At 44.8% G+C, this 13,900-nt stretch overlaps 1 long non-coding RNA gene across 2 annotated transcripts; it reads right to left on the reverse strand.

Annotated features, from left to right (window-relative positions):
* Window positions 1–3,798: 3,798 nt before the first annotated feature.
* Window positions 3,799–9,446, reverse strand: LOC102554413 (uncharacterized). Of its 2 annotated transcripts, XR_010057906.1 has the most exons (4): window positions 9,221–9,446; window positions 7,765–7,939; window positions 6,379–6,553; window positions 3,799–4,165 (listed from the first exon to the last, which is right to left on the reverse strand). It is a non-coding gene; the product is annotated as an uncharacterized LOC102554413 (long non-coding RNA). The 2 variants fall into 2 exon arrangements; XR_010057905.1 differs by lacking the exons at window positions 6,379–6,553; window positions 7,765–7,939.
* Window positions 9,447–13,900: the final 4,454 nt, after the last annotated feature.

The following is a 13,900-nucleotide window of genomic DNA, read 5'->3' on the forward strand; positions in this document are numbered from 1 at the left end:
ACTGGGGTATGACAAAAGCTTAGGAGAACTTGTCTGCCGAATCTTTCAACTGTATTTCTACATTTACTCATCCCTCCTGCTTCATCGTTGATTGCCTCCCTACTCTTGAGCATCTCTCCTGTTTCTAGCCCCGGATGTGCCTCCTTGGGTCCGATGGTAGATGGGTCCTTCAACATTCTTCTCAAACATGTTTGCCACTTTCCTGACTCCTCTGCTTCCGGTTCTTCTGGTTACCCTTGTTTCAACAAACCCATAACCTGGTGTCCTATCCCTGTCAGTGACCCTCTCTGTACCTAGAAAGCTCTTCTCAAGGCTGACATAAAGGATGCCTTCCTATAGTTTGCAGCCCAGAGGTAATCTGCTCTCTCAAGCTCCGAACAACTTGTGTTTGGATCTTCACTAGGGAGCCTCAGAGTCACTAAGTTGATGATTGTGAAGAGCTTAGAGAATAGAAACTCTCAAGCCAAAGCCCAGAGTGGCATGTTGCCTGCTCAGGGCCACCTGGAGACATCAGCGTAGACATAACACAGAAGCATGCCCAAGCTGTACATTCACTGTGCAAAAATGTCTTCTCTTCCCCTCTGTAACATATTGTTAAACTGAACTATCAGGCATAGCAGATAAACCTGAAAGCATTAAGTGTTTTAAACATAACATTCAAAAAGGACAAGAAGCAAAATACAGGCGTGAGCTTTCTCGCTGTAGAAGACGCTCTCTTTGCCCAGTCAGCCATATCTTCAGGAAAACTCATCTCCAGTGAGTTTTCCTGAAGACATGGCTGACTGTTGTTTTCAAGGCCTTTCCAAAGTCAGCTGTGATGGTCATAGTTCTTGCACGTCTGTTTTATTCTTGTCCTTCTCTTACAAGTAATGGCACCAAGGAGGCTGTGGGTACCATTTTTCCATAAGCCTGGCGAGGTGCCATCAGGGACTCACCCACCTGTGGGAGTGGGCACAAGAGCACAGTGCAAAGGCCTGACTCATGGTTCGCTCTGTCATGTTGCCAATGCCAAGACAATGCATGCCTTTATCTGTGGTTCCCGACCTTCCTAATGCTGCAACCCTTTAATACAGCTCCTAACATTGTGGGCGGCACCCAACCGTAAGATTATTTTTGTTGCTACTTCCTTACTGTAAATTTGCATCCGTTATGAATCAGAATATGAATCTCTGCTATGTGGGATATCTGATATATGACACACAAAGGGGTTGCAGCCCACAGGTTGAGAAACGCTGGAGAGATAAATCCTGTGGTAGCGTATCCGCTTCACTAACTGGGCTCTACCATCAGGGTTGGTTGCCACAGGCAGCTTTGATTTGAAGAGCAAAAGGAGATTAACAAAGAATTCTCTTTCTGGTCCTTTTTCTGTACTTTACCAGTTTTTACTTAGTAGTTACAAACAGATGTTTGGCTTGGGGCTGGAAGAATTATTCTAAGACACAATAATGGCTCTTCATTCTCTTCTGTCACAGACTTGCCAAGCTCTACCTTAAGCACCTGGGATCATTCATGTCCCTGCCCAGCCCTGTGTGGGCCAGCCTCAGTAGGAAAACTCTCTGTTGAGCCTACAGGTTTAGAAGTTAACATCGGGAGAAGGCACTGTTGGCTAATTGATAGGAGTCATTCATGAAGCTAAGGCTGATGTTCTCAAGAAACTCAGTGAGCCATTCTGGCTACCAGGAATCTCAGAGTGTTCAGGCAGACATGGTGAATAAGTCAGCCCAGCTCCTCTCTGCCATTTCTCCGGGTTTCCTATCTTTCTGCTTCCTTCCCAGGCTCCCAATTCCTCATTTTTAATCCAGTGCCACCTCACCCAAGATGTGTGTGTTCATGTTTCTTAAGCAAGGTTCATTCATGCTTAATGAATAAACCAGGAGAGGCTGAAGGAGGGTCGCTCACACAGTGAGGGAGACCTTCGTTCCAGTATCTACCCTGCCAATGGCCAGGGGAATGGCATTTAAATTGGGGATTTAATGAATGTTGCAGAGTCTGGTTCATCCATTCACAAAGTACAAGAATAATCACACTTCAGAGTTGTGAGGGGGGACATGGTTCACACGTCCCTAGCCTTGGATATGTGGAGAAGACAGTTGCTACTGAGAGTCTACCTGAAGTTTTACACTATGTGTGTATAATTTCACATCACATTTTCTCATTGAACATCCTAATATTACTATTTCCCCCATTCTTAAAAGTCCTCTGTATGCATTTTAAAATGCTAAAAGATAGCATTCAAGGACATATACTGAAATTACATAATTCTTTCCATATTATTGGACCTGAAGTTCCCTCCTTCCTTCCTACCCTCCCTTCTTCCTTTCTTTCCTTCTTCCTTCCCCCAATCCTTCTTACTATAAGGATGATCATCTCTGAGGACACGGGCTCATCTGCTTTAAGGTGCACTAACGTCATCCTTAGGCATGGAACTTCTGTGACAAAGGGTTTGGGCCTTTTTTTTTTTTGTTCTTTTTTTCGGAGCTGGGGACCGAACCCAGGGTCTTGTGCTTCCTAGGCAAGCGCTCTACCACTGAGCTAAATCCCCAACCCCGGTTTGGGCCTTTCTTAAGTATCTCGATACATAGTGCAGCATCCTAGAAAGTCCACCCACGGACTGCTCATATAGCATCTACCTCCTGGCAGCGAGAGTGGACATCACAGGTTGCCTATCCACAAGCCTTGCTCCTTCTTGTCTCCTGTCAGAGCCTTGTCTTGATTAGGCGCCCATGCCTTCTTTGGGAATAAATCGTGAGTGAGGTGAACATCTCACAAAACCCTGGGTGATGAGAGGAGCTGTTCGGTTCATGGATTATTTTTTCCTTAATTCTTGAAAAGAGTCAAACAAGAAAAAGTGTCCACTCTTTCATTGGACAGTGCCATGTCTACATAGGTAACCTTGAACCACGTCAACACAAAGGCAAAACTAGTGAGGGAAGACCATAAAGACCATGTCATTGTTGAACCTTTGAATTAACTAACCCGGAAGCTGCCCTTTTTCCCTGAGACTCTGTTTTCTGTGAAATGATATATTCTACTGGTTGCTTAAGAAATTTGGCTTTGACAGTGTTGTCACAGCACCCTTAAGTGTTATAATTGGGACAACAGCTTTACAAGTATTAAAAATCCTTTCCCGAATTAATTCTCTTACACACAGGCACACGCAAACACACACACACACACAGAGAGAGAGAGAGAGAGAGAGAGAGAGAGAGAGAGAGAGAGAGAGAGAGAGAATGCCATCTTAATTTGACTTCAATTTGATGCTCTTTTATCTAATGATAAAAGTTGATATGTATTATTCATTTGCTTCTTAATAATTTGCATTCTCCTTTCCGAAAGTATCTGGAAAGACCTTTAAAGATTAGTTCTCCTCAGGAGAGGGTCATGCTGCAGGACCGAGCTGACTGGTGTGGAATGAAGGCATGGCTCGGGCCACAATGGAAACGAGTCTGAAAGGCACGAGGACGCCTCCTGCTTGCTTGCAGGCAGAGCTGTCTTGTACTCCATGAAATGGGGCTTCGTTACGTTTGAATGTGAGCTGTCTCCTCCACTGAACACTTGGCCCACAGTCGGTGGTGCTGTCTGGGGAGATGGAAGCAAGTCTGGGATACAGGGCTTAGTTGGGAAAAGGAAATAGGTCACCGATGCGTACGTCTGATGCTCCCTTCTGGCTCTACTTCTTGTCCATCTTGAGATGACACCGCCCCTCCTCCCACACTCCCAGAGCTGGGAACCCACACCCACAGGGTCCGAGTCACTCTGGACTGAATCCTTTGAAACCTTGAAGAAAATAAACGAATCTTTTTAAAGTTGTTCTCTTATTTATTTTAGTCACAGCAATGCAAAATAACTAAAAGGAGCTGATGCCCCCCAAATATGTTTGTTTGTAGAGAGCTAAACATTGGAAGGCTTTTTGTCAACAAGGAGAGTGGTCAGTAGGCAAAGGCTGAGCTGTGAGAGTAAAGGAAATGATGTGGGGCATTGACCAGAGAAGACTACTCAGATACAGCTTTAAGCCAATAGGAAGTCATTAGGCAGCGAGTATATACTGGCTTCTCGGGATCCCAGTGTAGTCCTGAGTCTTTCTCGGAGTGAGGTTTTTAAGCACAAAACCATGTTCTGGGTTGATATACTTCAGTTATCAAGAACGGTTTAGCCAGAAGCAGAACTACAGAAGCCAAAACAAAACAAAACAAAACACAAGGTTACTACATTTAAAGGCTTTCCAGGAACTATAGACTTTAATGGTTTGGGTCTTTTTGTTTTGGCAGATGGTGCTGTCTATGTGCTGAGTTTTATGGCCCGGATGTCACTGCCATCCTGGGGTCAATTGGGCTGAGGTCTGCCCCCAACCCTCCTCACCCCATTACGGGAAAAGTGAAGGGAAAGATACATGCTTGCTGTAAGAAGGGCCTTACTCAGGACCAATCTCTGTCACCCTGGCTTTCTCAGTTTCATTTACTGAGCTCCCAGCCAATCCCCTGCCTCATCCAGCACACCTACAGCTCTACTCTAGCATAAAAAATATCTCATTAGCCTTTCCAGATAGAGAAATGTCTCCAGTCACTCCAGTTCTTGAAATAAACAATGGAGCACTTGACGTGAACTGGAGCAAGAGCCTCTGCTCTTCCTGGAAGAAGGGAACAGTTGAAAGGGAGTCACTGTCTTTCTGTTAGCACCCTGGAAAGCCACAGCACACAGAATCATCCGCAGGAAGTTAGCACATAATGGCCACATAACTAGAAATCCAAATGGCTTGGCTTCTAATGGGAGGCTTTCAGTATTACAAGTAGTCAAGGAAGTCAAGCTGAACTGAGAATTTCTGGGGACAAAGTCTTGCCAGCAAGCATGTGCGCCATACACTGGCAAAGAGGTTTTCTGGAAGATTTATTAACTTTATGGTCAAAACTCTTCAGCTTCTATCAAAGTCTTGTTCTAAGCTATTATAGATTAACAGATCAATAGTTAATAGCATAGCTAGCCGAGTTTAAAGCCAAATAACTCATACCCCAAAACAATTGGATTTTACTCATTTATAATTTGGAGGCACTCGTGCAGACAAGTGGTGTTGGTTTAGCTAATCTGTCTATCTGAGGACTTCAGCTGGAGCTGACCTGCCTTCTTTAAGCCACAGACACCAGCAGCAGAGTGGCTCATTAATCACAGCTTGCTTCTCTTTGCTTGTGGTGAATCTTGTGTTCCTCAGGTCCCCTCATTAATGGCACCTCTTCATGGGATTAAATCGCCCCAGGTAGTGGTGCACTTAACATACCAAAAGATAAAACCACAGAGCCTGTAACATAGCTGTGACCAGGAAAACACTCTAATTCAAATGACAGGGTTAAAATAATAAAGAGAGAACATTTTCAAATAAGTCGAAGGCTGTTGGAGAGTTTCCGGTGCCCTGTTGGTGAGGGCCATCTGGTCGACCTCACGCGCCCTAGGAGTGGTGCCCACCATTTGGTGATTTAAAGCGATTATGGTGCTTTAATACAAAGGTGAGCTGTGTTGGGATGAGGAGGATAGAAGGAAACAAGCCATGTGTGCTTCTGGCTGCCTACTCTTTATGTGCAAAATTATAAAATAAACAGTATCCAAAATGATCTTTGATCTGACCTCAAAGAGATCTCTCTCTCAGCCTTGAATTCTAAGAGCCACACTGGAAAGAATTAGGGAATGGCTTGGGCTCCTGTGAGAAGGACGTAGGAGAAGGAGGTAAAACTGCCTGAGGATTTCACTCAGACTGTCCTATGCGGTCAGCAAGTGTTCCACCACTAAGTCACCCTGCTAACTCAATACATAGTCGATCCTTCATTATTTCCTTTGCAGGGGTTTGGGGGTACAGCTAGAATGGAGGAAGGGCTTAAGTTAGTCCCTAGCGAATCCTTCTGCTCCTTTGACAGAAGAATAAATATCTTGGCTTTAAAGTATGGAAAGTTAATCCCAGGACTCAGAAGGCTGAGTCAGGAGGAAGGATGTTCAGGGTGAGTCCTGAGTTCAACTCCAGCCTGGGACTGAAGAGTGAGAACCTTTCTTAAAAGAGAACAACAAAAACTTAACCATCGATAGAGTTTGAACTAATGGCGTATCGGCAGTATATCAAATTTAAAAATGAATAGAAAAAAACCAGAATCACGTTCCACACATACCACGGAAGGAAGCAGACCTGTGCTCGGGCGGGAAAGGATATGTTATAGCTTAAGTTTTAAAATGTCATTGTGTAATATACCAAAAGGGACAACTTAAATAACAAAACAATGGTAATATTGGATTATAATACTACTATAATCAATAAAACAAAGGGAAATCGCCATTGAAATATGAATATTATATGAATAGTAAGGATAAATGAGGAAAAAAGACAAAACAGCTTTTTCTTACCGAAAAGAATTCCAATTAATAGCTGTGGAATGGATGAGGGAAAGGCAAAAGCGCTACCAGGCTTGCATCCCCATAACCATGGTAGGCAACTTCCACCATCCATGAAGGGTCATAGGTGGTCAAGACCACAGCAAGGAGGCATCCCCTGGCATGCTTCAAGTCTGCCCTCAGGTGTCTGTCAGGTATGCAAGATAAATCCAGTCACTCTGAAGTGGAGAGACATGCAGACGCCCCCTTCACCGAGTGATCAAAAAATCTCCCCCTTAATGAGGCGCGCTGACATCAAGCATTGAGAACCAACACAACACCGTTTCCGTGACTCTTCCCCTCAAAAACACATCATTTCAACTTGACCGTGACAGAGGGGCAAACACAATTTCAGACACACGCACACACTGCAAACTTGAGACAGGAGAAAATCAGTAACTGAGATCCCAACATGGCATTTTAGACTGGATTTTGGAGTGTCGGAAGGATGCTGGCCAGAGCTGGCGACTGACCGACCGACAGAACAAGCACACCACTTAATGACTACCACAGGGCAGTGTTAACCATCGTCATTGTGACACTCTCCCTGCAGGGAGTGTAAATTGTTCTATCAGGGAAAGGTGGGTGAAGAGGGTAAATGCAAGACTCCGTGCTACGTTTGCTCAGCTTTTCGTATCTTAGCTTTTGTAATTGCCTGAAAGTTTCAAAATAAAAATGTTTTAAAATGAAGATATTTCACAAAGGTGCACACATGGGTGCGGGTACACACACACACACACATACACACACACACTCTCTCTCTCTCACTCTCTCTCTCTCTCTCTCTCTCTCTCTCTCTCTCTCTCTCTCTCTGAATATCAGTGTCATCTGGGAGAAAATTGAATGATGCCCCTGAGGTCATTTCTCACAGAGTAACACCCATTACTTTCCCTTTAAACGGGACATTTGTTTTCCTGGTGTGTCTCATCCCTTTCCCCTTCTTATTGCACTGCACGACCATATGTCATCACTGTGTATTATAAACGTGTGTTATGACTGAGCTATGAGCCTGGTTTCAGAAGCATATGCGTTTGTAGTTGCTGCTTTGATCAAAACCCTGGCCCCGTACTCACCTGCTGGTCTCTATGCTTTTCCTGCATTTCATTTCCACGATTGCTCAAGCTGTTACCCCTGTCTAACTGGACTTCCTGCCTCTACCTGTGTTCTCCCTTTCCAGTCTTCCTTCCCTCTAGGAAGTAACTTAGACCCTTCCTTCACTATAGCTGTCTCTATCCACTGAGTTCCTCTCTCTCTTTGTGTGGGGCCAAAAAGCTCCATTTCTCACCAGTCACGTAGTGAACTGTGACTGAATCAATCACACATTATCTTAAGTTCTGCAGACACTCTGTCAGCAAATACCTCATCTTCAGTCATCAGTGATCTTTCATGCCTGGAGGAAAGCAAACAGGAAAACCGGTAGCTAGGATTGAAACGATGTTCCTTCAGTGGAAGGATTCTCGAGGAACACGCATGTAAGTCTTGAAGGGAAGATGAGGGCAGCCTTGGGGGCGTTGGAAGCAGAGAAGGGCCTTCACTGGTGGGAGAAACATAATCAAAGACCTAGCCTACAAAGAAAAGCTGTGATCAGCTTTTGCTGCAGGAGTCTGCCAGGTGGAAGGAGCCCATGCCTCATGCAGTATCCATGTTTCTGTGTGTCTTGTTTCTTTAACTCACATATCAATTCCTAGACGAGTGTAGATACATAGGAGCACCACAGAAATGGACTCCAGTTGTATTCTAAATAGGAAATGTCAGGGAGGGTTGTGTCTATTATGAGCTGCATGACCTTGGAGACATTGTTTAGTGGGTTTTGTCTCAGCCCCTTCCTAGGTAAAACACTGAACTACACTACACAGGGGGGAAGGACACCGACATTAAGAACGGACTCTGAGCAGTGGCAGCCAACACTGGATTCCGACCATGGTCCCGGCTGACCAGGCTCTTTCTACACTTAACAAGCGAGGAAAACGAAGTTAAGAGTAGTTAAGCCTCTTGTCAAAAGGGTCCGTGAGGTCGCACAGGGTCAAGTGAACAATACATATTCAGTCTTTTGTTTAAAACTAATTATGTCACTTCCAAGAGCATGAGAACATGAGAGCAAACATGTGGCCCTGCTCAGCCCTGGGCTCCTCATAGGCAGAGAGGTATGAGAAAACTCAGGCTGTAAGGCCAGCCTTGACGGTGTTTCCAAGCTAGGAGAGTGTGTTGGAAAGAGCCCACGTGCAGGAAAGCATCACCTTAGGGATGAAAGGGGAAATAGCGGACAAGTACGTACCCCTCTGCTGTTCCATCGATGGCAGAGAAATGGCAGAGCCCTGGCACCTACCCGGTAAAGTCAGGAAGCTCAGAAGTGGACAGAAGAAGCCCAACAAATGCATCCCAATTAGTAACCGCATCAGCTAATATTTTGGGAAATATATAATGTATGCTCAGCAGGATGCTCCCTTTCAGCTATGCCCAAGTAAGAAAAGAGAAGGCAGGGAGAGGGTCTGCGTTGATCTGCGCACTGACTTTGTCTCCGGTGCCCTGCTCTGGGCGCCTGCTCTGAGTTTGCTCAGGAGCAGTTTTCCCTGGGCTGCTGAGAAGTCTACCCGGGAAGCCAGATGCTCTCACAATGAGTGTGTGTTTCCAGTTTTCGTGTGGATATGGGATTCTCACACACTTGGAAAACGGCATCTTGGCTAAACAAAAGGACAAGCCAAGGCTCCCCGGCGTTACCTCCAGAGCCGCTGCACAGCTTTGGTAAACTGAATTCTCGTCAGTTCTGTGGGAGGTGAATTAACAAATCCATAAGTGCTTATTTGGTCGTTATTACCTCTCTTTTAGCAGGAGTTAGTGTGGACGGCAGTGGGATCCTTTATGGAGATGAAAGACTTCCTGAGCCTCCCAGAATGAGGCCTCTTAGGCCTCAGGGATGACGTAATAATGGGACGCACCCTTGACAGATTTACTGTTCCGGGGACCCTCCCAACCACCAAGGGACTCTGAGGAGTACAAAAGGAGTTTCTCTACCATCACAGAAGGCTTGGAGTATGAGATGACCAAAAATGGGCGCCTTGATCCATTACTCAGAGGACATTTTTTCTATCAAAGAATTAGCCCGAAAGATGTCCTTCTTTAAGCCAGGGTGTTGGCTGTGGCCTAAAGGAAACATCTCACTAGATTAGGTTATGCCCTTTTTATTTTGAGTAAAAAGAATTTTTTGTCTTGTTTTTTGAGACAGGGTTTCTTTATGTAGCCTTGGCTGTCCCACTCGTTCTGTAGACCAGGCTGGCCTTTAACTCACCGAGATCCACCTGCTGGAATTAAAGATGTGTGCCACCACCCCCTAGAAAGAAAGTTTATCTCAGAAGCGTGAGTAAAACCCCTAGAAGTAGGTCAGCTACGAGAATAGTTCCCCAACCCTGTGAACAGATATTTGGTGGGAATCCTGCCCAGATGGCATCCACGAAGGCTGTGTCAGACAGTGCAGCATGTTGGGGATGGGGAGGTGCCGAGTCTGAGAGTTGGTCCCCACTAGATACAGTTCTTCTTCCTTTCAGTAACAGAATTAAGAATGTGGCTGTTGGCTAAATGCTCATTGCCCACCCCCACTCTGCTTTACCTCAGCCTACAAGGGAGTTTGGGAGTTTTGTGTTTTAAATAAAAGCTTTATTAAAATATAATTAATTTAAGAAAGAAATCATCCCTTAAAAATGTGTGCTTCAAAACAACGTACAGCTTATTTGAAATCGAGTAGCCAATACCGTAACCACTTTTAGGATATCTTTTTTTTTCTTTTTTCTTTTTTTCGGAGCTGGGGACCGAACCCAGGGCCTTGTGCTTGCTAGGCAAGCGCTCTACCACTGAGCTAAATCCCCAACCCCCACTTTTAGGATATCTTTATCACTGTGTATCTTCACCGGTACTCCGTAGTTCCTTTCAAACCTAAATTCTAGGCAACTACAAATTCCCTTTCTTCTAGAGTGTATACATCTCCCTACTCTGGTCAGTTCATGTCAGTGGACACTTACAAATGCGGTCTGTTATGACTGGTTTCCCTGACTGAGCATAATGTCCTCACAGTCTATTTGCATCATAGCAGAAGTCATTTGTCATGTGGTTTTATAGCTGAATAATAAATATCATATCATAATATACATGTTTTAGTTTATGCACTAATAAGCTGCCTAGACGCTGAAATTGTTTCAAATACTTGGCTCTTGTGAATAGTGAATGCCGTTACAAGCATCTATGCTGTCAACACTTTCGAGTAATTACGTTACTATAGACATATACAAATATATATTATGAAAGCACAACCCTCATGATTGGGATTAGTTTCTCAGAGTTGGGGAGATGGCTCAAAGGGTAACACAGTTTTCCACAAGCACGAAGACCTCATTTCACACTCACGGAGCCTATCTAAAGCCAGACATAGTAGTGTGCATCTCTGACCTCACTGTTCCCAGGGCAAGATGGAAGGCGGGGGCGGAGGTGGTGGGAGGCTCCTAAGAAACCCGAAGATGGGCTCTTCTCGTGTGCGCAGCAAAATGGCGGAACTGAGACTCCATTCCACACTAGGTGGAAATCGAGAAGGGACACCAGAGTTTTGCCTTTGACCTTGACACATTCTGTGGCGCGTACGTGTGCACATGCCCATATGAAGTCATCAGAGGCTTAGTTCATCATCCCCCACGTCTAAGGACAAGAAGTCATTGTCTTTGAGCCAGAAAGTGGCCCACACTGCTGAGTCTGCTAGCTGTGCAGTCTCAAGTTACTAAGCATTCAGAACAATGAGAAATAAGTCTCTGTTTCTAAAATGCCAATCGGTTTGTGGCATTTTATAACCACCCCAATGGATGAAGCCTCGCAACATCCCATGAGTTCCGCATGCTGTGTTCACCTCTAAGTCATGCTTGAGAACCACAAGCATTTACCTTCTGGCTTCCTTTTTAATCCATTGGCTCTTTAGGGATGTGCTATTTAATTTCGACATTGCGAATTCCCAAAATATGCTTCTGCTATTAATATGTAATTTATTCCACTGCACAAAAAGGCATCGTAGGATATCAATCTTTTTTACTTTATTGAAACTTCAGTTACAGTTTAACATGCGTTTTATCGGAGGGAATGCTGCGTGCTCAGTTAAAATTAGTGTGTGTGGGGGTGGCCGCTCTTTGGTGGAGTATCCTAGAGGTGCCTATGGGTTTTCCTTTTTTGTAGTGTTGGGATCTTTACTTTCCACATTGGACTTTTGTCTCTCCATTATTAGATGTGGACTATTCTACAATTTCAAACTGCTCTAGCTGAGTGATCAATTTCTTCCTTAGTTCTATTAATTTTTATGTCATGTATGAGTCTCTGTTGACAGGGTCATTCATGCATAGTTAGAATTGCTATGGCATCCTCATGGAACCACCACCTCAGCATAAGAACGTGTCCTTTATCTACAGCCCCAACCAACTTGCTTCAAGTCTGTCTTTCAGTGAGTGGGGGTCACTGGTCCCCGCATTTTAGGCCTGTTTATCTTTGACTCTACAGAACGTCTTTACGCTGTAACTCAAGCTCAATCTACTGTCTCCACCTACTGCTTCTTTTCATGGCTACGATTGCTGTGGGAACGGCCATTTTCACAGCACTCTATACCTCTGGAGAAGAGAGGGGGAAGAGGGGAAGACGATGGTACAGTTTGCTCTAGCCTTCGAGCTCTGTTCAGCTCCTCCAAACACTGTGTTTGGTTAATTACCAGAGTTCTGAAAAGGGCGTTTTAACTATCTTGTCAGCTCTTTGCCTGCCTTTATGGAAGACAGTTTATCCGAAGGTCCATATTCCATCGTGGGGAGTATTTACCCAGAATCTGAACATTAACAAGACCCCTGGGTATTTCTAGGTACGAGTAAGACCGGGAAATTGTGGGTATCATTTTCTCTATGTTTTTCAGATACCTTCATTAGAGGTTATCAAGCGGCTATGAAATTTCAATATTACATTGTGCTTAATATGCAAAGTCTGTAACATATTAACATGTAGAACAGTCTGTAATGTTCAAAAAAATACCTCAAATCTCTGTCCTAATGTTCAGTTCTGAAAATGTGTATGTGAGCCTTGAGATTTTTACTTGTTTATTACTTATTAGCGAGAGCTCACACCTGCTCTTGCTTGCCCAAATCCTCTGGCCAGACATGAGAACCAATTCCAGCACAAAATGTCCTCCACAGGCTCATGTGTTTGGACCCTTGGCCCTGCATGGTGGTGCTGTTTGGGAAAGCTATGGAACCTTTAGGATGCGGGACCTCACTGGAAGAAATAGATCTCTGTGAACTGGCTTCCAGGGTCTGTATCTTGGCCTGAACTGCTGATAGAATGTGACAAGCTGGCCTCATGCTCCGGCCACCATGCCTTCCCCATTAAGATGGAGTTATTTCCCTGGAACTGTAAGCCACTCCCCTGCCTCACCCCTCCAAAAATCTTTCTTCTCTAAGTTGCTTTTGTCTGGTCTTTTTCCACACCAATAGAAACAAACCTAGTACATATAGTCACTCCTCGGTGTCATGGGATATTGGTTCCAAGACCCCTACAGGTACCAAACTGTGAGAGTGCCCAAGTCCCTCATATAAAGTAATGTAGCAATGCGTGTGACTAACATACATCCTTCCCTATATGTTAAATCGCCCATAGGTGACTTACCCTACCTCACGCAATGCAGATGCTGCACAACTCATCTTTCTGCCTTGTTTACTGAGCAAGGTGTGTGTGTCCCTCAGGGCAGACGACTCTTTCCCACGTATTTTCAGTCTTCGATGGATCGACTCACGTGTGTGGAATCTACAGCCACAGAGGGTTGCCTGTGCTGCCCCCCCTGACCTGAGGGCGGTCTGTTTTCTGTGATAAAGTGTTCTAAACCAGCTCTTTCTGCGGTCTGTTGAAACCAGGTCTTTCAGCTCTTTCTCCGAAAGCTGTTGTGTTTCAAAGGACGGCGCACAAAGGGGAGAGCACATCCCCTGGGGCTGTTGCTGCTGACCTCTGCGTGATTTGGGGTGTGAAGAGGAATGAACGGAGCACTCAGTGGAAGCGCAGCCGGGTCTCTCCCTCCCTTATCCTGGCCTCTCAGTTTAGCATCTTTCTTTACACTTCTTCCCTTGTCTTGTGTAGCAGGCCTTACTGTTAGCCAGTGCATAGGACTTTCTGCTTTGGACCCAAATGTGTGTTCTTTTCCTAGAAATCCTTATTCTTTCTGGTCCTGCCCATCTTCTCCATCATGAAACTTTCACCCTGCCTATCCTTGTATTCTGCATGGTTTTAGATGACTCAGTACTCTTCCAGTCAGGTCCTGAGTTCAAATCCCAGCAACCACATGGTGGCTCACAACCATCTGTAATGAGATCCGATGCCCTCTTCTGGTGTGTCTGAAGACAGCTACAGTGTACTTATATATAATAACTAAATAAAAATTTTTTTAAAAAAAGAACTAACTTCATTTGACCCTTCATGTCCTAAAGCCACATGTCCAAGG

Source organism: Rattus norvegicus, chromosome 15, assembly GCF_036323735.1.
Source record: "Rattus norvegicus strain BN/NHsdMcwi chromosome 15, GRCr8, whole genome shotgun sequence".
Taxonomy (NCBI): domain Eukaryota; kingdom Metazoa; phylum Chordata; class Mammalia; order Rodentia; family Muridae; genus Rattus; species Rattus norvegicus.